Here is a 10,036-nt window from a genome sequence, read left to right on the forward strand (position 1 = left end):
CACGAGGTAAGAAACAGCTAATCGCACACACACGATTCTATTCTTCCTCTATCTCTCCCACAGTCAGGGGGACCAGAGATCATGTGCAAATGAGCCCCTTACCCAGGCACCAGGCCACAGGACCCCCTGGTCTCTCTGCCACCCAGCCACCCCTACGAAGCCACGAGTGTAGGGAAGAGAGCGAGTTCAGCATGGGGAAGCCGAGCCCATCCACGCAAAATGTGCCATGAGGCAGCATAACACAAAGTCCATGGGACGCAGGCCTTGGATATGGAATGAGGGACGGAGGCCGGCAAAGCTGTGACCCTGAGAAGGATTTAGGAGTTTGAGAAGGAAAGAAACTAACCCAAGGTGACACAGCAGGTTTGTGGCAGAACCAACACTAGAGCCCCTCTCTTTCAATGTGCAGCCCAGTGCACTTCCCACTGGCCTATGGCATAGCTTCCTTAGCTGCTGCTTTCTGTTTCCATTGAGTCCAGCTCAGCTGCAGTTTGTCAGAAAGGAGATGCACACACTGTGCTCTCTCTCATGCTGATGTTTATCTTTGTTCTTTCTTGTCTTGCTATTTCCCTTCAACTTAAAACAAGTCTCACTTGGTCTGGCTGCCTTCTGTGGCAGTGTGCAGTGTTGTTGTACCATGTCAGTTGAAGGATATTAGAGAGACAAAGTGGGGGAGTAAAGAGCTTTCATTGGACCCAAATTCTGTTGATGAGAGAGACCAGTTTTCGAGCTTACACAGTGTAAGTACATAGTAAAAATACCCCTAGAGTTCTAATGAAAACTTGGCTTTAATTTCCAAGTCTCAAAGCATTTTGTGTTCCTCCTTTAGCACGGTACTGAGCTTCTGCTCCAGCATCGATAAAAGAGATTGATCACCCGTTTCAGGATCTCTTTTGTTGTCACTCCATAAACGATGGGGTTTAACATGGGGGGAATGAGCACATAGAGGTTGGCCAATAAGTTGACAATATAACCCGGGATGATGTGCCCAAACTGGTGTGATAAAGAGGAGAAAACGGCCGGCACGTAGAACATCAGTATGACACAGACATGGGAGCCACAGGTGCGGAGAGCCTTGAGCCGGGCTTCCTTGGAGGGGAGCAGGAAGACGGCCCTGAGGATCAACCCATATGATACAGCAATGAGCACAATATCTGAACCAATTACTAAAATAGCCACAGCTACCCCATACCAGACGTGGACTGTGATGTCGTCGCAGGCCAGCCGGGCTATGATCATACGCTCACAATAGGTGTGAGACAGGAGGTTGGTTCTGCAGAACTTCAGCTGCTTCATGAGAATGATGAGAGGTAAAATGATACAGAAACTTCTTGTGACAACTGCCAGACCCATCTTCCCGATCACAGACTTGGTTAGCAAGGAAATGTATCTCTAGGGGTTGCCGATGGCAACGTACTGATCAAACGCCATGGCCAGTAGGATGGCCAACTCGGCAATAAAACTGACATGTATGAAAAACATCTGGGTCAGGCAGGCAGCAAAAGAAATTTCCCCCGCCCTAAACCAGAATACAGCCAGCACCTTGGGCACTGTCGTCGTAGATAACAGCAGATCAGCAGTGGCCAGCATAGACACAAAAAGATACATGGGCTCATGGAGGCTTTGTTCTGTTAATATGATGAATAGTAGGAGAGAGTTCCCAAAAAGTGATGCAACATAAATAAGACAGAAGGGGATGGCGATCCAGAAATGAGACCCTTCCGTACCTGGGATGCCGATCAGGATAAAAATTACAGGGTAAAAAATGGTGTGATTGTCAGCTTTCATCATTTACCATCACATGGATCTTCTATTCAGTTTCCAGTAACTAACAGCAAAAGAGAAAATCAGTGAGAACTCGAGTGTCAGCTAGGACTGGACTGCATTTGTTGAGAGAATCATAGAAACAATCAAAAACTTCATTGTGAGACAACTGCCTTTCATGTGTGACCGTAAATCCAGTAACACTCTCATACTGGGGAACTGTAGTAGGAAGAGAGCCTGAGACATAAACCCTTGTATTAGAGGCCTAGTATAAGGCCTGAGGCCTGGGCTAAAGTAACGGTCAAAGCCTTGTTGATATAAAGCAAAATTAGACTGTGAGCTAGAGGCAGGCCCTGCTCACAGAATCTGGCTAGCACAGGGCTGATATTTGAAAATCACTCATTTCTAAGAGGTGCTGGGCACAGAGCACTCACGTAAACACATTTCAGAAGGGTGATACCAGAACATCTCCATACCAACTCTTTCTCTACAGATAACAGGAACATGGTGACCCATCCTAAAGATATGATCAAGTGTACTAGGTGATAGGTGGTAACCAGCTACATCAGAGAGTGTGAATTAGCTACTTTAGAGTGTCAGTATGTGACTTGTTTATATTGATGTATGAAATGGAGCCTCAAAAGGAGTGTCTCTGTGTAGCCTAGGGAGGAATGGAAAGTCCCACTGTTCACTAAGCTAGTTCATTCTAATGGGCATACATGTATTACTGTTCATGTACAGTCTGAGGGATATTGGTGCCGTGCTTCATTGACAATAAACCTGGTTGGGTGCCTTCGTACCTAAACGGTTCTTGTGGTCATTCGGTAGTTCACTTGAGGTCTGCTGTGCCAACTGTCTGAGCAGAGCTGGGACAGGACAGAGAGAGAACACACACACACACAGCCGAACATTTAACCACACCAGTAAACCACAATAAGTTATGTACAGCCGCTCTGACATAACATCTCCATTCCAAAAGAAGGAAGATGGTTTGGATGATTCTGGCCCCAGGTGAAGCAGGACGCACTCTCCTGGTGTTGCTGCCCACAGCAGAATCTCTCCTCTGCACATTAGCTAAAGTTGTTCCAGGACTCAAGCGGTGACTGGAAAGTGAGTTAAAGCAGCCAGACGACTGGTTCTTCTGGCACTTACACCAATTTACACTCAGTACTGAGGAGTCACTCCCAGTTAGTAACAGGATGAGAGCAGAACCTCTTTCCTTCACAATCCTCCTGCTGGATCCTACTGGCTCTGAGGCCTTGACCCAGCCAACACTCAAGCCCACGAGTAAATTCATTCACAAGAAACTCCCATTGACTTTTATGAAAATACTCACCTGAGTAAAGTTGCAATTTTTTTTCAGGATTGGGTCCTAAATATGTGGGACAATCTCAGTGAATCTCTGGTCCACACTACAGACATATATGGGGATAACTGCACTGCTCAGGGTTGTGAAAAATCCTCACCCGTGTGCGACATAGTAACACCAAGCTGACCCCCTGTGTCAACATAGCTACAGCCTCGCGGGGAGGAGGATTAACTACGCTACCGGGGAGCTCTCCCCCATCAGCGCAGAGCATCTCCACTAACTCACCACAGCGGTGCAGTTGCGCGAAAGCAGCATTTTAAGCCTGTCTGAGCTGGTGGCTCTGCTCCAGACAACTACAGCTGCAGTAGGTGTAGGGGGACCAAACGTCCCATTTTTAAAGGGATAGTCTCATATTTAAGCCCTCCTGCAAGTGTCTCAACTTTTTCTTCAAGCAGGTAAATTGTCTTGTATTTTCTATCTCCCCCCATCCATACTAGCAGGTCCTGCTGCTGGCCAGATCCCTGCTCCCCAGATGCTCGCCTACCAGTGGTGAGTGGGGGAGTCTAGGCCCAATAATGGGGGTGGGGGTGCAAGCTGGTGACAGGGCAAAGATGCAGCATACAGAGCACACCCCCCCGCTGCACCCTCAGCTGAGCACCCCCTACGTGCTAGCTCTCAGCCAACAGGGTCCCACCACCCATCCCATTTCCCATTGTCACTGGCTGCACACTGCGAGCTGCAGTGGTTGGTAAGTGCGGGCAGGCACCAGGCAGTGGTTACATGTTGCCTCTGCTGCCCACCCATCAGCCCTTTACGTGCTCCCCCTCATGCTTTGTCCCTTCACCCTCCCCTCACCCAGCCCCACTGCTCCTCCATGTCCCCCGCAGCGGGGCACATTCTGCTCCCAGCGCTGTGCAGAGAACCAGCCCCTCTTCAGAGCACTCAGCTCACCAACAGACTAGCCAGCTGGCCCCTTCCTTCCCCCACTGCCTCTGGCTGGGTCGGGGCCCAGGGAAAGCCCCAGACCCTCTGGCCTGGGGCACTGGCCAGGAGGTGCTGAGACCTGCATGTGCCAAAGCCCCCACACAGCGTTGGCACGGGGCAGCCTCTCCACCCCTCAGCTAAGCTCTGGAGTGGCGGGGGGTGGAGGGGGAAGCAATTGCCAGCCTGGTCATGCCATAAATCTGCAGGCTGCACAGCAGCCCTCAGGGCAGGGGCCTAGCATCCTCTTCACTCCCCAGCCCCCGACCCTGGGTTCTGCCCCTGAGGTTGCTGGTCTGATCCATCCCCTAGGCATCCTCCCCTGCTGAGCCACCTCTCTATCCTGTATCTCTAAAGCCCCTGTAGGCAGCTTCTCAGGGTCCTGGTGCACAATGCTGCCTCAGGATTTAACCCTTTCCTGCCCTCACTGTAGCCAGGGGACAGGAGGCAGCTGGGATACGTTTGGTGGCCTGCAGTGGGGGAGTAGGGGGAAACGTCAAGGAAGAGAAAAGATGTGCTCTGCAAATCCACGAGCCAGGTAATCTTCACAGCTGAGAATATGAGAGAGATTCGCAAACCTGAACCATTCATTTTAGATGACAAATGTGAGAAACTCTCCCAGATTGAGATGTCATTACAGAAGGTTTCGGAACAAATTGATAAACTAAACGGTAATAAGTCACCAGGCCCAGATGGGATTCTCCCAAGAGTTCTGAAGGAACTCATATGTGAAATTGTAGAACTACTAACTGTAGTCTGTAATCTATCATTAAAATCAGCTTCTGTACCAAATGACTGGAGGATAGCTAATGTGGCACCAATTTTTAAGAAAGGGCTGTAGAGGTGATCCCAGCAATTACAGGCCAGTAAGTCTGACTTCAGTACCAGGCAAAATGGTTGAGATTATAGTAAAGAACAAAATTGTCAGACACAGAGATGAGCATAATTTGTTGGGAAGAGTCAACATGTTTTTTCTAAAGAAAATCATGCCTCTCCAATCTGCTAGAATTCTTTGAGGGGATCAACAAGCATGTGGACAAAGGGGATCCAGTGGATAGAGCGTACTTAGATTAGATTTTCAGAAAACCTTTGACAAGGTCCCTCACCAAATGTTCTTCAGCAAAGTAAGCTGTCATGGGATAAGAGGGAAGGCCCTCTCATGGATTGATAACTGGTTAAAAGATAGGAAATAAAGGGTAGGAATAAATGGACAGTTTTCAGAATGGAGAGAGGTAAATAGCGATGTCCCCCAGGGACCTGTACAGGGACAGTCCTATTCAAGATATTCATACATGATTTGGAAAAAGGGATAAGCAGTGAGGTAGCAAATTTTGCAGATGATACAAAACTTCTCAAGGTAGTTAAGTCCCAGACAGAGTGCGAAGAGCTACAGAAGGATCTCTCAAAACTGTGTGACTGGACAAGAAAATGGCAGATGAAATTCAGTATTGATAAATGCAAAGCAATGCATGTTGGAAAACATAATCTCAACTATACATAAAAAATGATGGGGTGTAAATTAGCTGTTACCACTCGAGAAACAGATGTTGACATCATTGTGGATAGTTCTCAGAAAACATCCACTCAGTATGTAACCGCAGTCAAAAAAGTGAACAGAATGTTGGGAATCATTAACAAAGGGGTATATAGCAATGCAGAAAATATCATATTGCCTCTTTATATATCCATGGTACACCCACATCTTGAATATCCTGTTCACATGTTGTCACCCCATGTCAAAAATTGATATATTGGAATTGGAAAAGATTCAGAAAAGGGCGACAAAATGATTAGGAGTATGGAATGGAGCCATACAAGGAGAGATGAATAAGACTGGGACTTTTCAGCTGGGAAGAGAGATGACTAAAGGAGGATATAATAGAGATTTATAAAATCATGACTGGTGTGCAGAAAGTAAACAAGGAAATGTTATTTACTCCTTCTTATAACACAAGAGCTAGGGGTCACCAAATGAAATTAATAGGCAGTAGGTTAAAAACAAAAAAAGAGGAAGTATTTCTTCCCACAATGCACAGTCAACCTGTAGAATTCCTTGCCATAGGATGCTGTGAGGGCCAAGAATATAACAGGGATCAAAAAAGAACTAGATATATTCATGGAGGATAGGACCATCAATGGCTGCTAGCCAGGAATGGCAGGAATGGTGTCCTTAGCCTCTGTTTGCCAGATGCTGTGAGTAGGTGACAAGGGATGGATCACTTGCTAATTCTCCATTCTGCTCATTCTTTCTGGGGCACCTGGCATTGGCCACTGTCGGTAGACAGGGTATAGGGCTGGATGGTCCTTTGTTCTGACCCAGAACGGCCATTCTTATGTTCTTATCCCTTCCCTGTCCCCCCTACTCCCCTGCAACTGGAAGCAGCTCTCGTCCCTTCCCTCCAGGTCTGTGCTGAAAGGCTGCTGCTGGGCACATTCTGGTGTGAACCCTGGCAGAAATTGGGGGGGGGTGGTATGTGACCTTGCATCCCCCTTTGCCCCCACATGTTGTCTTTGTCGTGGAAAATGACCACCAACGAGTTGAGTTGATCAGACAGCCTGAGGCTCCCTTATTGATTAATCAGAGAATACATGCATATGCATGGAGAGACGACAGGTCCTCGAGCAAGAGGTAACTCGCTCTACCTTACAGCAGTGATACCTGTGCTTATAAAGCCTAAAACCACAAATTATCATATGAGCTTATACACTCCTCATTACCTTATTCGGTTAATACATGACATTTTCTCAAAACAATTATTGCAAAAAAGCTAAAAATTGTAAAGCTTGTCCTTTTTACTTCCTTTTAGGAAGCTCCTTCTATTGCCAAGACCTTGACACCCCGGTTATTCTTTTCTTGAGGTTTGAGTAGCTGTTTCTCAAGCAATTTTGAGGAACTTATGTTCCAAAAATACATATTGTTTGTTCTGTTAGTCAAGTTATTTTGATTTATATTTTATGCTTACATGAGCTACTTAATAAACTATAATGACCCAACAGCTGTTAGTCTCTTTGGCAGTGATAGACTGGTTATTTTAGAGATTTTCCAGTTTTAACTCCATATAGCAGCATAAATTATTTTAGCAGCATTTAGTAATATAAAGTGTTATGATAGTAGTGTTAGGATAGTGTATACTAAAATCAGAGAGTGAGCCTCAGGTGGGTTAGTAATTAATCATTTTTCTTACTCTGCTATATGTTAGTACGATTGAGGCCTAAGGCCTTGATGTAATTACGAGCCTGATCAAGACCCGGCTTTTGGGTGGGGGGTTAGTTTTCTTTATCACCTTGCAAAGACTTGGTGCAAGGTAGCAGAAGAGGCAGATGCATCCCGGGGTCCAGGCAGGCATGAAAGGTATAGTGTGCCAGAGAAAGAGGGTCAGGTCGGTTGGTCAGTCACCCCCGCTTTTGTGAGAGAGGTGTACAGGAATGTGTGTGTGTTACTTTTCCTCGTGTGTGTGTGTGGGCGGGTAGGGCTGTGTGTGACACCCCGCCCCGTGTGAACCCTAAAGCCTTAAAGAGAAGAAGATAGTTACAAAGAAAACAACTATGTCCTATTTGTTTTTAACAGGAGCTCAGTCAACTTGTTGTTAATTTGAACATTTGCACTGCATAGTTCTGATTGATTGCCATGGAGCTCCCTTGAATACGAGCAATTTTACCAGGTGTCCTGCATTCAGCATAGGGAGAGGAGGTCACCCTAAGTAGGTGGGACATCAGTATCTAAGCAGCCCTGATAATCGGCTACTCCTGGGTTCTACAGTTCTGACATTCACAGCTAAGCTCCTTGAAACCAGCTGATTCCTACCAACCAGACCTGACCCAGTCCTGATGTTCTTATGGAGTTAATGGAAGTGTTGCCTGAGTGAAGGCCTCAGGATTTGGGGTGTAGAGTACCAGAGGGCATGAGTAGGTTTCCAATGAGATTTATTCTACAGTCACATATCTAAGAATGACCCAGTCCAAAGCCCACTGAGTTCAACAGCAAGACCCCCAGTGACGCTCGTGGGAGTGGATCAGGGTAACCTGGCAACCGCTTCCTAACACTCAACCTCAGCGCAGTCACAGGAGTGTATCTCAGAGCCTCGGCTCCCGTCCTGCCCCTGCAGTCAGAGTTACACACCCACATTCTAGCCAACTCCAGCTCAACATTTCCCAGGTTTCATGTTTCCATTCTCCCCTTCACAGATTCATTCCATGCAAACGACTCACCGGGCTCCGGCCCCAGCTGGGGAGGAGGAATCTCTGCCTGTGACCGGGTCGGGGAGCTGCAGGCGGCAGGGAATCTGCACTGACCCTGGCTGAGGTACAGGGATATTTATACTGCTGCCCTGGGAATCCCAGGGGGAGCTCAGAGCCAGCACGGAGCCCCAGGGACCTGCCTCTGTGACTTGCTCAGGTGGTGAAGAGCAGCAGAGAATTAACCTTTTCTTCCTCTCACCTGTTTGTTCTGATTATTTTTCCTTTCGTTCATTATTTAGAAAGGTCCTTGTAACACTGAGGCCCCCAGCAAAGAGTTCCTTGAAAACAGGTCTTGTTTCAGGCTTGACAAACTCACTAGAAAGCACTCAAGTATTACGGAATATTGACCCATAAAGAGTAGCATGTAAGGTGTGTGCAGAAAGCTTGTAACTTGTCAAGCTTCATAACCATTACAAAATGCATGTCTGGGTAATAGCATAACATATTGCAATTCACAGCGAGCTTTATGGACTTGGAGTCGAAGTTAGTCACCAGGGCAGTGTGTCTAGGTGATGGCACTTCCAGGAGGGTGTTGTCACCCCACCCTGGTTAGGTGAAGATGTAATGCCAGACTCCGTTCTCCAGCCTTGCTCCAGCCCAAGATTATCAGTGGAAAACTATGAGAGACAACTGCAGTCAACACCACTTGGAGGTAAATAAAGGAACTGTACAACAAACAGGATTGCCCGGCCTATGAACAGAGACAAATGACTGTTTCATGATAACCCCAAGCGGGGAGCGGCCATCTGTATCCTTTCAAGGAGAAAACATCTCCTGGTTGGGGGACGTTCACATGAAAAATTTGATCCTGGAGTAAGGGGGTAACAGGATGACTCACAGTCCTGGGAGCCGAAAGAACCATCCTAGTCGTTTTTAGACTGGAGAATTGCTAATATAGTTACCATTTTTAAGAAAAGGGGGAAAAGTGATCTGGGGAACTACAGGCCTTACCAACCTGATCTCCTTCTTTGAGAAGATAACTGATTTTGTAGACAAAGAAAATGCAGAAGATCTAATCTACCAGGATTTCAGTAAGGCATTTGATACAGTTCCACATGGGAAATATTTAGTGCTGTCGATTAATCGCAGTTAACTCATGCAATTAACTCAAAAATTAATCACAATTAATTGCACTTATAACAATAGAATACCAATTGAAATGTATTAAATATTTTTGGATGTTATTCTACATTTTCAATGTTGATTTCAATTACAACACAGAGTACAAAGTGCACAGTGCTCACTTTATATTATTGTTTTTGATTTCGTGGGTAAAAAACCCACTTCTTCAGATGCATGGAGTGAAAATTACAGATGCAGACATAAACATGCTGGCACATGAAGAGAAGGGATTACCTTACAAGTGGAGAAACAGTCATGAGAAGGACAATTCAGTCAGAGTGGATGTAGTCCACTCCCAATAATTGAGGAGGAGGTATCAATACCAAGAGAGGGAAAATTGCTTTTGTAGTGAGCCAGCCACTCCCAGTCGCTATTCAAGCCCAAATTAATGTTGTTAAATTTGCAAATGAATTGTAGCTCTGCAGTTTCTCTTTGAAGTCTGTTTCTGAAGTTTTTTTGTTGAAGAATGGCTACTTTTAAATCTGTTATTGAATGTCCAGGGAAACTGAAGTGTCCTCCTAATGGCTTTTGTATGTTACCGTTCCTGATGTCTGATTTGTGTCCATTTATTCTTTTACATGGAGACTGATCAGTTTGGCCAATGTACATGGTAGGGGGCAT

At 46.1% G+C, this 10,036-nt stretch overlaps 1 pseudogene; it reads right to left on the reverse strand.

Moving 5' to 3' along the window:
• Positions 1 to 825: 825 nt before the first annotated feature.
• On the reverse strand, positions 826 to 1,791 carry LOC127044474 (olfactory receptor 52B2-like; annotated as a pseudogene).
• Between the last annotated feature and the right edge of the window lie 8,245 nt (positions 1,792 to 10,036).

Source organism: Gopherus flavomarginatus, chromosome 1, assembly GCF_025201925.1.
Source record: "Gopherus flavomarginatus isolate rGopFla2 chromosome 1, rGopFla2.mat.asm, whole genome shotgun sequence".
Classification (NCBI taxonomy): Eukaryota; Metazoa; Chordata; order Testudines; family Testudinidae; genus Gopherus; species Gopherus flavomarginatus.